General features: G+C 39.1%; 3 pseudogenes; 2 read left to right on the top strand and 1 right to left on the bottom strand.

Moving 5' to 3' along the window:
* LOC123475681 overlaps window positions 1-3,629 on the top strand; it is a 7,959-nt pseudogene extending 4,330 nt beyond the window's left edge.
* Window positions 3,630-8,169: 4,540 nt separating this feature from the next.
* LOC123475723 lies at window positions 8,170-11,153 on the bottom strand (annotated as a pseudogene).
* Window positions 11,154-11,619: 466 nt separating this feature from the next.
* Window positions 11,620-13,374, top strand: LOC123475745 (annotated as a pseudogene).
* The last annotated feature ends 376 nt before the right edge of the window (window positions 13,375-13,750 follow it).

The raw sequence follows: 13,750 nt of genomic DNA on the forward strand, positions 1-13,750 counted from the left end.
ACAAAGCATAGTTCCCAATTTTTATCCAATGAAACACGCACCCTTAACAGAACCAATTGCCGTTCCACCAATGGGAATGACCCCGACACGTCGTCAAATAAGCTGCAATCAGTTCGTCGAAAAAGTAGCGCAATAGGATATATCCATAAATCTGTGTATAGCATATATAAAGCTTGGCGCGCTTTCCGAAAATGCAATCAGTTCACTTGAAATTAGCCCCCTGCATTAGGTAATAACTTTTCTTCTTTTACCATGGTGCTTTTTTATTTCTACTTTGTCTGTGTCTATTTTTTAATCTTTTTTAGTTAAACATTTACTACCAGGTACATTCTTTAAAGACATTAAAATAGACTGAACAAGAAGTATTTGCTGATTCTATTTTGTTGGAATAATTGAATTTTTGTCAGGTCAGCTTTGCATAATTCTTTATCGTTACGGTTTTGGTGATTACCTTTATCGATCAGAGCATTGGAGGAATATGTCGCTACTGGCTTATGAGGAGTACAGCCCCAGTAGCAGATCGGCCAGGGCACGTTTCGCGGCGGAGATGTGTCTCTTTTACAAGAGTATGCCTATTCGTTTCTTGACATATTTCTGTAACCTAATGAGATATTACTTTGAAGAAATGTTCTGGAGACCACCGTCCTACAACGCAATGGAGAAGAGCAGGTTAAAACCCATAAATGCCTTTGGCACAGAATCAGCATCTTTTACAGACGGAAATCGTTACGTCAGCAGCAATTCGTAACAAACGCCTCGCCCCATGGGCATGTTGCAATTACGTTAGTCAGGGTCGCAAGAATTCAAGTTTGGGATCAGTGGAAGGGTCAACATTTTGCAACGAACACTTTACTTTGGTAGGGGGCGGCAACGCCCAACAATGGAGATCAGTTCTACGTCATTATTCATGGTTTTTCAGTGAGCTAGATTTTCCTTTTGACGGTTTACAAAGAGGGATCTAAACACCATTTATTTCCACTTCCTTTTTCGTTTTCTACCTTGGGCTGCTTACTCTTTTAAACGGCATTATAGACCTTGCTGCTGGTAGGCCCAGTAATAAGCGTTTCCCTCATGCTTTTCTACTAATTGGCAAGCAAACACCTGAATATTTAGTTCTGTACAGAACACAGTGGCAAAAATGAGTTTAAAAAAAAAAAGGAGTGGAGGCTACATATACATTACAGAGTTCCCTGAAGTTTTCCAGCTAATAGTTGCATCTTTCACACAGAGAGGAAATAATCACAATATTGGCACAAGGGTCTTCCTTGTTAAACAGAAGGAATAGACAGCCCTTGTTGTTTGTTTGTTTTTTGTTTGTTTTTTCTAATTCATTGCCTGAATTTTCATTGAATGGTTAAAATACATTTGGGGTTAACCACGACCGCTCAGATCTTTTAATGATGTAAAGCGTTCGGAATATGTAATGGTGTCATAGAACTTTAAATAGGCAAAAATACAGGCATAATGCGAAATGCGTGAAAATAAAATGTATCTATTCTTTTTATTTGACAGTGGGCCTTTTTCAAATCTGCCTGTGCAATATTATTTTTCTGTAAGATTAAAAAAAAAAAGAGAAAAATTTCAGTTGCCATGACGCAAAGAGCTTTTAATGTTAAATCTGCTATATCGCTCTTCAAAACTTGTTTTTGATTAAATCATCAAATTCATATCTTATTTCGTGTCGCGTGCTTTGATGTGCGATAACCCGGATCTATGGGGACACGCAACTAAAAGCAGCCTGTATTTAACATTCTTATGTGGCGTTTTATTAGGTATAAGTTAAAGGTTGGCAGCGGATCAGGTGGCTGAGGCAAGAGGCGGGAGAGACTAGTAACAAGTTACTGGGAAACCCATAAAGAAATCAGTTATATCTAAGTCAAATTAAAGCATATTGAGTTACCTATAAGTTTAAATTTTTTTATTTAGCAAAATAAGTAAAGGCCTGTTGTAGTAAATTTACTTGGTGGGGCCTGGGCAATACCTAGGAAATATTAGTGATGCAAGCGAAATGGGGTCAAGTTAGCGGCCTAGAAAGCTTATGGGAATTTTGAAACATGATGGTTCAGCTCTTGATGCTGTTGAGCGGCAGTTATTTATTCTTGAAGATGGAGCCAGTTTTGATGCAGGAAAGGCTCATGCTTGAATGCTGGTTTGATTGAAATGGTTACTTCTATATGGATACATTCTCTGAGAAGCTGCGTAATTTTCTATTAGGCTGTACCAGCACTACTGTTTGTCATCTCACCTTAAGACATTTGATTTGGGCTGTTGCAGCGGTTACAAACTATATGCCCAATTGTTTTTAGCTCCCGGATGGTATGGACAACTTTGTCTTCACTTGTGGTGAAGGAGCGAAATATGTTTGCCAATGAATGCAATGTCCCCAGTAAGATCCATCAAGTTTGGTCTGAAAGCCTGTATCTTGAAGAATGGCAGACTTTCGAAAATATAAAGTGCTATGTTCTTTGATTAACCTTAACCCAGTCAGTTTTTTTGTTTTTATTTTTGCATCAGATGATTGTATTCTATTATGTTTTAGAATCACCTCGCGCCACTTGGGCATGACACCGTCAGGCTAGTTGCCATGGACGCCAACGGGCGATTATGTACTTCACATCCGCGGTCTATCACCGGTAAAAGTGGGCGGGTTGGAGATAAAGTCGCTAATAGGTAATGCCGTGTTCCAACCATAAATCAAATATCTGGTTTAACTTCTAATTATTCAGGAAAGTGAACTTGCAAATTGATGACGAAATCAGTGGCGTCCTATTACTGGCCATGGTGAGGTCTATCCATAAAAAAATATGTTTAGCCAAACATATAATCTGTTTGATGCGAAAGCGGTAAATGTTTGTGTCTATTGTCCATCCAGCAACATAACACACCTTTATATCATCCGGATTGTGGCATGAAGCTCAAAGCTGTCAGGCAATCCCTGCAGTTAATGAATTCGGAGTAAAAGGTACAGGCGGTTTTGCATCAAGCGCTTCCAGTGAACCTGCTTTTCACTTCACCACTGAGCGAATGGCGTGGAGCATTGCCAGCGGACGTCTTGTCCTGGGACCTCGACCGAAAGTAACGTTAGAAGGAAGGTGGCCTGAAATCGTTCATCACTGCCTTCAACTAATATTGGTGCACCAGTAACCAGCGAATTATAGACGTATGGTAGTACGAATGACTGGCTGATATCGGCTTTTTGAAAGCGGTTGTAACGTTGGAAATGAATAGAGTTGAAACCGCTTTCCAATCTGCGGCCTTGAAATCACAATCTACTATCATGTGCCAATCGTAGCGTTCGTTCATGTTTTCTTCTCCATACGGCAATGTTTATTTGAGGCATAAATATTATATTTTAATATTCCTTACTGGCTGTAGTTTCAGGCCTGGAAGCAGATAACCAGGCGTCCTTCGAATTCGAATAAGGAATTGACCAACTTGGCCCGGTCGGTTTTAACTGTATTATTCATCAAAGTTGAAGGCATTCGTATCCGAGAACGGCAATTCGGAACCGGGATTTCAACTGTTGAAAATTGGTTAAGAATAACAAACATTTATTACCCAGGTTGTCTGTCACAATTCGCTATGTGCTCAACAACTCCGGAACTCTCGTGGCTGCTGGAGGATCGTAAGATTGCTGCCCTGGCTTTCCTGATAAGCAGAGGATTTAAATTTCTGCTGAATCACGGCATCCTTACCTGGTTTGATCCGAAATTACAGCCACGCATACGGAAGAAGTACCAGCACTAATTGGAGTTAACGTTTGTGTTGATGATTACTGCCTTTCACGTTGGTACACGTCAGCGGTTTATTGGAATTTGTGAAAAGGCTTTTGGAAGAAAATCAGGTCACAGATATTGCGCAGTTTAAAGAAAGTTTTCCTGTTTTCCCAATCTTTATTTGCTTTATCGTAGGGGGTTGCTGTGCATTGCCGTGCTGGAATCGGAAGGACAGGAACCCTTCTTGCATGCTACCTAGTACGGTTTAAACATTTAAACCCCGAAGAGGCTATTTTGCATGTCAGAACTGCACGACCGCATTCGATTGAGAACCGTAGATCAAGAAAAACTGTAACCGGATATTTCGAGTTTTTGCACAGATGCCAAGTGTTGAAGCGGCTGCAAAATAGTCTTATTTTCCACTCCATCGAATAATCATTATTTTTACTATACATCTTAAAATACGTATTTTCTGTTTTGCCTGGTTGGCAATTTTGAAGGGATGCCATTCTTTAATATCGAATACCGCCCGGTGAATTTTATGATTTAAGTATCAGCTCCTGATACACCCTGAAGCTTATCGACTTTTCATAGAAGCTGTTGTTCGAAAACAATATTAAAGAGGCATTTTTTTTGTTTGTTCGTTTGTTTTGTAATCTGAAAGGGTTTGTTTGTTTTGTTTTTTTGTTTCAGGTCACTTTCTAGTGACTATTATATTGACGTGGCAGCCTGTGGGACACTTGCGTAATTCCTAGTAACAGTTTTGCCTTTAATTTTTTGTGTGGTGCCTATGCTTAAAAACCCTGATAAATCTGGCTGACTACATGCCTTACACTTAAAGGTAAAGCGTTGCTTTCTAAATATGCGTTGTCAAATCTGTCCATTTTCTTTTCTTTTTACATTGCTAACCTAGGGTAAGGTAGGCTGATCTACTGGAATTACTGTAGATAAAGCGGCTATAAACGGGCCGTAACGAAGCCCGTCGTTGATTACTCCCGAGGCCTGGTGACGGGTGACCTAATACACAAATATACTAGAATATTTACAGAGGTAATATGCATCATTAATCTTAACTGAATCGTAAATGGTGAGCACTCAAATGATACATACACTCTTCTGTCAGGACTGAAGTATCCACCAACGAGCTCCCGGCACCCACGTCTCTTACTTTTGAGAGAAAAAAGTCACCCAATACGGAAGAGATAATTTTTTTACGTTACGTCTCTACCTTCCGCGTGCCATTAGCAAATGTCGGGTCCAATATTCACTGTATCAGTAAACCCAGGAAAATCACAATGATGAGGGTGCTTACCACCTTAACTTAGGCATCCTAGTAAAGGATCTCTGGGTTCCTGAATAGATAAAACGAAAAGGTAAGACATAAGACCGAAAAATTGCTCTAATTTTTGTATTGGTTGCCAGATATTTTGCGCCCTAATAACCCGTCGGCGGAACACAGCAATTTTCCGCGTCGTTATCGACGCAGTGAACGTTATCGGTAATCATATAAAAAGGACATTCATTCTTCCATTCTTCTGTGCTGCAACTCCTAACCCATTAAATCATCAAAATGTTTAAGGTAACCGTCGCCGCCTGTCCCTGCCAGTTACCACCGTCTCTGCGACTCCTTTTAGGGATTGTGGTAATTTTTCATTTCTTGTTCTTTTTGTTATTTGAATTTAAACTGATTTCAATGCAGGATCTACATCAACATTAACCGCTGTGCCTGTTTCCTGGTTGTGAGGTACTTTTACCCTGCATCGTCTGCAAATGGAACCAACGTCTCCGTCGAGTATGATTTCGTGTCAGGTGTGCCATGTAAAAACAGCCTGTTATAACTGATCAAATTCTACATTCTAATTTATTGTAATTGTTTCTTTTTGGATAGCTGTTTCTACTAACCGTTAGCGACAGACGTGAAGGGCGTTATTGGTGGCGTATCTCTTCTAGCGAATACGATTTCAAAGTATTTAAAAAAACAATAGAAATCAGAGTTCTTTGTTGATGTTTTATCATTGGGCCTGGTGGGATTCCTCCTTGTAGGACGTAAAGTTGGTGACTGCCCTGTGAGTGGCTGGAGCCAGTACCATGTCCGAGCCCTTCTGGATTTCTATCTCCTGCCTTCCCTTCCAGTGAAAACTGGTCAATAATGTCTGCTTGTGTTAAGAAGAGAAACACTTTTGTCTACCTGAAAGGCAGTGTCCCCCATGTAGAGCTAACGTACCCCTCAAAATGTTAAAGCAATTGCATTTCACATTCCATTTAGGTCAATGTAAACCATCTGGAACTTCGACGATAGTGATAGCACTCTTGTTGCTTCGAGTCACTGTCAAGCTTCTATAAATCAAAGGGATCATCTTCTGCCGAAGGCATTACAGCTTAACTTCATGAGTGTTTTCTTACATGCATATCGGGTTTCTTGCAAGATTAATACGATTGCAATAAATTTCAACGAGTTCCGCCAAATGATTTGTTCCTTCTCTGCAATGTCAGGCAATTTTTTCGTTGTACATGGATGATGGTCTTAAAACGAATAATCTCGTTCAGCCAACTTCTGCTTTGGGAAATGTATAGTTTTTATACAATTTTTAGTTTTAGCACAGACTCGAAGAGTAAAGACTACGATCGGGGATGGGCGAAGATGATCAAATCAATGCTCGTCCTATGCCGTATGACGCGATCGAACGAACTTTCTGAAAACCATTATTACACCTCGTTTGCTTACTGATTTGGGTCTTCACACACAATAAACATGCAGTAAACCATTAACCTTTCAATGTTGTTTTTTTGTAGATATAGCTTAGATATTCCCTTGTTGTGTAAGATTTTTTAAATTTCTATCTGATCTCACAATCATGATCTATAAAATTCCTTTATTAAACCACCTTTTTCCCCCTTTTCCCCCACCCCTCTTTCTTTCTTTTGAAAACATAACAGGTATTTTGAGTTTACAGGCTGTAACATTACAGCTGAGCCTTGTGTCTGTCTGCCGATATTTAAAACTTTTCTTACATTACGACCATTGAGGAGAATTATTAGATACATTGGCGTTTGTATGTTACTATTACTACTTCTAAACTGTAATACTCTTGAAATGGACACATCTTTCACGTAGTTGAAGAGCACGATGGCAATTGAATGGTTGAATTTGTGTTTTGACATTTTATTGTTAACAGTGCTGAGCTTGCACCCAGTTCCCACAGAATATGGTTTCTCATGGAAATATGCAATGTTTTTTTTATAGTGAGCAACAGCCGTCACCTGTAAAAAAATCAAGAAACTCTCCTTGAGCATTTGAACTAGCCTGGTGGAGTTGCAGCCTGGTCCAACAATGGTTTCTCCTGCATCCTACTGGAAGAAGAAATATAATCAATAAACATACTGCAGCTGAAAACAAAATTGTGGTAAAATTTTCAATTAAATAATGGCAAGGGTGTGTGTTTAGGATTCCTAAGCCCTGCATATCATCAACTGAACAGGAGAAAATCCAGGTAATGCTGCTGAGCATTTGTCGGAACTACAATTCCAATGTGATCAACTTGGATCAGCTGTTTCTGAACTGGTAATGTTTTAAAAAAATTAGACACAATTCACTAAATTACTAATTGCTAATTTGATGTCCCTAGCTAAGGAGGTGCTGCCTAAACTAATGGAAAAAAATACAAGACCAGTACAAGCATTGGAGGAGGGTGGGAGAGCTCCATAAAAAAATTGGTTCAAACATCACAAGTGATTTCACACACGCTAATGTTTCTTACTTGGCCAAACTCCAAATTTGGTAATAAGAGATTTTCAACTCATTATGGTGATGAACAAGGTAATAATTTTTATCGTTTAGTTCTAGTTGTCCCTGCCATTAGGAATGCCTTTAATGAGGGTTGCAATTGAAAAAATGCATTGCTGAAAATGTGGCACATTGTCAGCAGAAACAAATGCTTGATTTACGCCAAATTGTGGGTCCATCAAGTATATGTAACTTCTGCAACTAAGCTCAGTTAGAATCCTTTTGGTCGAAACTGGTCAACGTTAGAGGAGCATTTATTGGCTGCTGAAGAACAAATTACATAACTGATTTTGAAATGAGTTTACTAGTTATTTTATTTCCCAAGTTATTTGAGAGCTGTGTTATTGATACAGCACCCCAGCCCTTTACAACATCTGCGTTTTCAACAATATTTGAGAAAAATTAATGCTACATTGCCACATGACCCTGTCGTAGCTGAATTAAAGTAGTAAGCTTTCAGAAGCTTACTAAAGATGATTTCGCGTAGTATTTTATTTTGCCGACGATTCCCGTCTTATTTTCCTCTTTATTGGAAGTTTATTTCCTATATTAGAATTTCTATTTAAGATCGGTATGTTTGATGCGTTAAATGCCGTACAGATGGATTTTTAAAAAAGCAGTTTTGAAAAATTTCTTGAAATGCAGAAAATGCTATTTAACATGACTTGTTTAGAAATCGCATCCGAGACGCTCAATCTCTTCAGCAAAGAATTCCATATCTTTGGCATTAACATGTTTGAGAACTGGCCGGAAAAAATTTGGCAAATTTCTCAGCGGTTGGTGAAGTTATCATCATGCTGCCTTTTTTGATCTTTAGTTCAGCGATCTTGGGAGCGATCTAAATCGAATGCGCCATTAGATAAAAAATTCTATTTTACATTCTAAATCGAAATAAGATCTTTGATATGCTGCATGGATTTTCGCGATAATCTTCATCCCGCTGGGAATTTCGAAGGCTTGGCGGGATGTACCCCCGGCATACGTTCACGGATGATGGCTCCTCGTGTGGGTTGAAACCTTCGCGATGTGAATATGTGAAGTGAAATAGGTGTATTTTCAAAGAGCGTATCCACATGCTTTTTCCAAGCCCAAACTTCCTGCAGATAAAGTTGAGAAGAAGGTTAAGAGTAATGGCATTAAGATACTTGCTCGCTTCTACTTTCAATTAGTTATGGCATTTCCTCTTCAAAGTTTCATTCTATGCAATAATTCGACCAATGTTTTATTTTTATTTTTTCTCTTTCTTGGTGGAAAAGTTACTTTGCTTGCCCCATCAGCCAGAACTTGAGGACGTCTGCTCGTCGGCCACATTGCAGTGTATTGTCTCCAACGTCCCACTTAGGATCATAAAACTTATCTTTTTGAAACAAATAAGAAGCTGAAGACGGAATTGGCCTCTAGCCTCCGGAAGCATGTCGAGTCAAAAAGGTGGCCGTACTGCTGAAATTGCCCCAAGCAATTTGTCGGGGTTCCACGTTACTGAATCGGCTCTGGTTAGGATGATTAAACAAGTTCGGTTGCTTCTTTGGATAAATAAAACATTTTTACCGCTCAATTCCCTTTGGGATATCCGATACTTTGTGGACATAGGCGCCACCTCCCCATGCTGCGTCTACGCATGCATCCATAAGGCCAAATTCCTGACATAAGTCAGCGATCTAATCAAGGGGATCTGTTGAGCCCTAATACAGTGGTTCCTATAGTTATAGAACAATATACAATACGAGAAAGTAATTAAAATAAAGTAAGATTTCCCGATATTGGCAAGTTCTCTCATTAACCGGCTATGGCCGACACCATAAGGGTCTGGCACCCTCCTCGGAGCTCGTTGTATTTCTTCTCGAAGATGTGCGAGATTCATTCGACCATCGCTATCCCCGTCCCCTAGATAAAGATTGGATGAGCCTATTCCTAGGAGGAAGCAAGCTTTCTTGATTGAATAATGGGCATCTTTAGATGTCAACACCACTAGGCGACGTGATGCGAGTTTCGCACTACAATTTCAACAAAATATGAAGAATCAGTTTCCTGCCTTTGAATGATGCAATGCAGCTTTGTTTGCTAGAAATTGCAGTCTTGTAAATAAACGAAATATTTATTGTGGTTGAACTTGGTTTAATTACTGCCCGAAATTTAACAGTTTTGATGAAACTGGTTGAAATAGATTCCTTGGGCTTACTTTTAAATCCGGCATAGCGTGATGACAAGGCGCATTGAATCCCGTATGTATTAGCCATTGAACCTCCTGGGCCAAAACTCCCATCACCACTGCCGTCCGGGAATCCCTGCAACAACATCGCATTTCGCGAAGAAGCTTATGCTCGAGGAGCGTAAAAACAGGGCAACTTCGTACGTATAAACACTGGGATTCAAAGAGATCCTGTTTACCCACTGGGCCACAAGTCCGTAAGGATCCAAACTAATTTAAGGAAAAAAAAATTTAATGCAAGTTCAAATATTTGGTGTAGCATTATCGGTAGATTAATATGTTTTCTTTACCTTGAGAATAGTTGATTAATGAAATGTGGATGGCCAGTCTTTACGCTGTAACGTACAACGTTTTATAAACGATCGAGAAGGTTCTCATCCGATTCAGGATTTTTGGCAGCTCTCTCTCGGTAAACCATCAAAGATTCTGGCTCCATCCATTCGATGACTAAACTATCATTAGACATTCCCTGGAATACAGCTTCTTTCAACAGAACATCAATAACCTGCCGCATGAATTGTTCGTGGTGCTCTTGGGAAGGTTTTTGCTTTGATTGCGATCAATTAAAGTTCGTTGGTGTTTCAGAAGCTCAGTTTGCAATGCGTTAACGTTCCTTTAGTGTTGTCTTTTTGCGTTGTGGAAAAAGTCGTGTAACGCGCAACACGGTTTTAAAGCTACCGACAAGCAGTGAAAAACTGAAAGACCAATTGTGATCAGCTGTTATATACCCTCGACACTAAAATGCGGCACCACCGTACGTTCGATCATACTGATCGCCTGTGAATTCGATGCAGAAACTGAAACGGCTTCACCAACCTTATTCCCCTACCATGGCAGGACATATTCCAAACGGGGGGGTTCCGTCGTGTTTTTACGAAGGAAGACAGCAATTACAGTTTGATTTTTTCTATTTTCATTTTCTGTTGAGCATTTGATTTACCATCGATCGCATCCGACCAGTTGACCCTAGTTAAGCGTTTTTTTTTTTTTTTATTGTCATGTAATTGTCCTCAACCATTTCCTTCGCTGTGTCTCGTATCAGGTTTTTTTCTCAAAACAAGTTTACTTTAAAAATTTCTATCTTTGGCGTATTGGACCATGGTTCTCCCAGGGCCTATGTTTTCCCCTCTGATTCGCTCTCGCTACTGGGAACGCCACCACCGCCATAGAGGTATTCAAGTTTTACAGGCCTTAACCATTTAAGTAGGCCTTGGGAGTATACAGGGCTCAGTGTCAAGAAGTGCTTTTTGTCCCGTAGATACCAGGTGGCACTGGTTGGTGTTTTGTGCTGTACCCAACACAGTCTGGTGACTCGGAGTCCAACCTCGGACCTTTTCAAGCTTTGAAGATTGGTCAAAGGTTGGACTCGGAATCTTCCCTACTATTATCGTCGGATAACCGCTAAGAGGACGTTAGAAAATCCGTAAGCAAATTTTCCCGCCATTATCGTGATATTATTGTTTTCAAACGATTAATCGAAATTCCAAGGATGTAATTAATCAGTATTAATGATATATTTGCGATTGGAATTTTAAGGGCTGCAAGCTTGTGATTTAACATTCAACTTCCCCTTTCATATAAAATTTCAGAAAAGTCGTTTAGTACTACCGTTTAGTTCCACCGATTTGTTATTGTTTGTCAGTGGTTTCTCAAACATTCCATTCAAAATTGTGTGGTTTTTTTTTGCTAATCTGGGACATTGGTTCAACATAAAAGAACTGAGATGGAGAAGACGAGGAATCATGATCTCGTAGGGAATTAGTGAAAGAAATTTTAGCAAGTTTAAAGAAAAGCGAAAATTCCCGGAAGAATAAGGAAAGACGAGAATCTAAACGAAAGGAAGCTGGATATCCAAGCAAACGACCAAAATGCTTTGTAAAATTGGACGGTGTTAAGGTGAAATTGACAATATGAATATGAAGAAGGTAGTGGATACCAAACAGAGGCTGAAAGCTCTCATTTTGGTCCACCAGTCACAGTTCCCGATTTATCACAAGGTATACATAAAACAAGTCAATATCAGGTGTATGTTAATGTGTTGTCTATTTACAGATAATATTGATGACTTGGCGAGTTGTGAACTTCCCATGGAGTACACCAAGTGAATCAAAAGAGCCTCTTATCAAACATCTCCAGACTGAGTGGAAAAGTCGCATGGAAGGTCAAGATTTGAAGTGGAAGGAGACAAGAGATTACACCACACGTAGAGAGCATGAAGAGCTTTAGCATAAACAAGGCTTCTATTTTGTGCACTGTCTGCCCGAAGCAGGCATCTGTTAGGTGTCAAACTTGCCGATACCACCTTTGTCCTACATGTGACATATCTATTCATTAATAAGTAACTCTGTCAGCGTAAATGTGAAGTCAATAACTGCCTCCATTGCTTCCAGTGCACTGAATTCCTGACTAATGGGGAACTTAATAACTCTGAGTATTATTTTTTATTTTTATGTATACCTAATATTATTCTATTGTGCTAATCCGTCTTTTGTTTCATTTTCAGACTTACCTTTGCAATGTTTATTCCCGAACAATTATGACAATTGCCTAGGAATCAGCTGCACATTCTAGCAGTTGCCGGCGAAAGACTAGAACAGCTTTTTTCTAATTAGCGCCATCTTGGTAATCAAACGATTTGTGAAAAATAATCATATACTAACATAAATTTGTTTATTTCTAGAGCGTTTGATTGCTTTTGTACAGTTTTGCCGTTAAAGAAAAGTACTGTTTTCAGAGTTAAGAAGAAATGCACGCAGAAGAGAAACAACTAAAAAAGAAAAAAGCCGTGAAAAGCCGAGGAGTGACCTCGTCAAGACCTCATTGTTTGGGTGCTTTGCGTTCACTAGAAAATAGTGAATCTACAAAAAGGGGGAAAACTAGCTAAATCATTATGTTACAAAGAAACTATCACATGGATAATCCCTGATAATAGTGTTAGTTCTCCTTCTGCAAATGTGTTTTCAACTGCATTGGAAAGTGATATTACTCAACTTGATGATAGGTTTGATGTTTCCCGTCAAGAAAAGCTTGCACAAAGTCAGTTTAAGTAGTCTTGTTAGTATCCCTCATCTTCTTTTAAATTTGTTTTTATTCTTGTGCACAGGTGGTGAACAATTGTTGAAAATGATTGTTGATGCCAACAACTATTTTTAATGATATTCCTTCAAGCTGCTACCCAGAAAATGAAAACGCAAAGGGGTGCTTCTTGGGCAGAAAGAATGGAAAACATGGATTCTTTATTGTGGGAGGAGGTCAGAGAATCTGTTTACGACAATTTCCTTTCAAAAGCAGAGCTTATCCATTGGTAATTCAGTGTGATAACTGCTCGCAGTCACTTTCTGGAGGGAGAGCTATCAGGTGTTTGACATGCAAAAAAGAAACATTATTATGGGGACTGTGATTTTTCCTTTCATCCCCAGTAACCATTTCATAATCGATGGTTAGTTTCCAGCGATAGTTGGTACTCAGCAAGAAAACTATGGAATTTGTGGATTCCACTGGGAAACTCTCGTAGAGAAAGGTACAACAGATGTACCTCATCTTATTGCTTTTAAATTATTATTTATTATTTTTTTCAGATGTTCCAGTCCCCTGTTTAATACATCAATGTACTTTGTGTGGTTCACCTGCTGTTTTTTTACATTGAATCAGGATCTCGTGTGTAATAAATTTGTGAAGAGTCATTTTTTGTTATTTCTATATATTTGAATAATTTGTAAATACAAATATTCTTGAAGTGCTTAATACACTAAATATCAACCAATTGCTGATGATTATTCACTGCGAGAGTTTAATGACTTCGGTTTACCATCAATTTAAATTCTCGCGCTGGTGAAGGTGTTGGTATGAAAAGGAGACAAGACTTATCCGGGCAGATGGATGGAAAATTCATTTTCACTATTAAGGTACCTATAGTCGTAAGCGATACGAACTATAGTTGTCAGCCAAAAGAGATGTGTTTTGTTTTTAGCAGTGTAATTGTCCCTTGTAGAACTGTCTATTTTGTAAATGATTTATTTGAAGCTATAATACATCTAAAAA

Source organism: Daphnia magna, linkage group LG1 (genome assembly GCF_020631705.1).
Source record: "Daphnia magna isolate NIES linkage group LG1, ASM2063170v1.1, whole genome shotgun sequence".
NCBI classification, from domain to species: domain Eukaryota; kingdom Metazoa; phylum Arthropoda; class Branchiopoda; order Diplostraca; family Daphniidae; genus Daphnia; species Daphnia magna.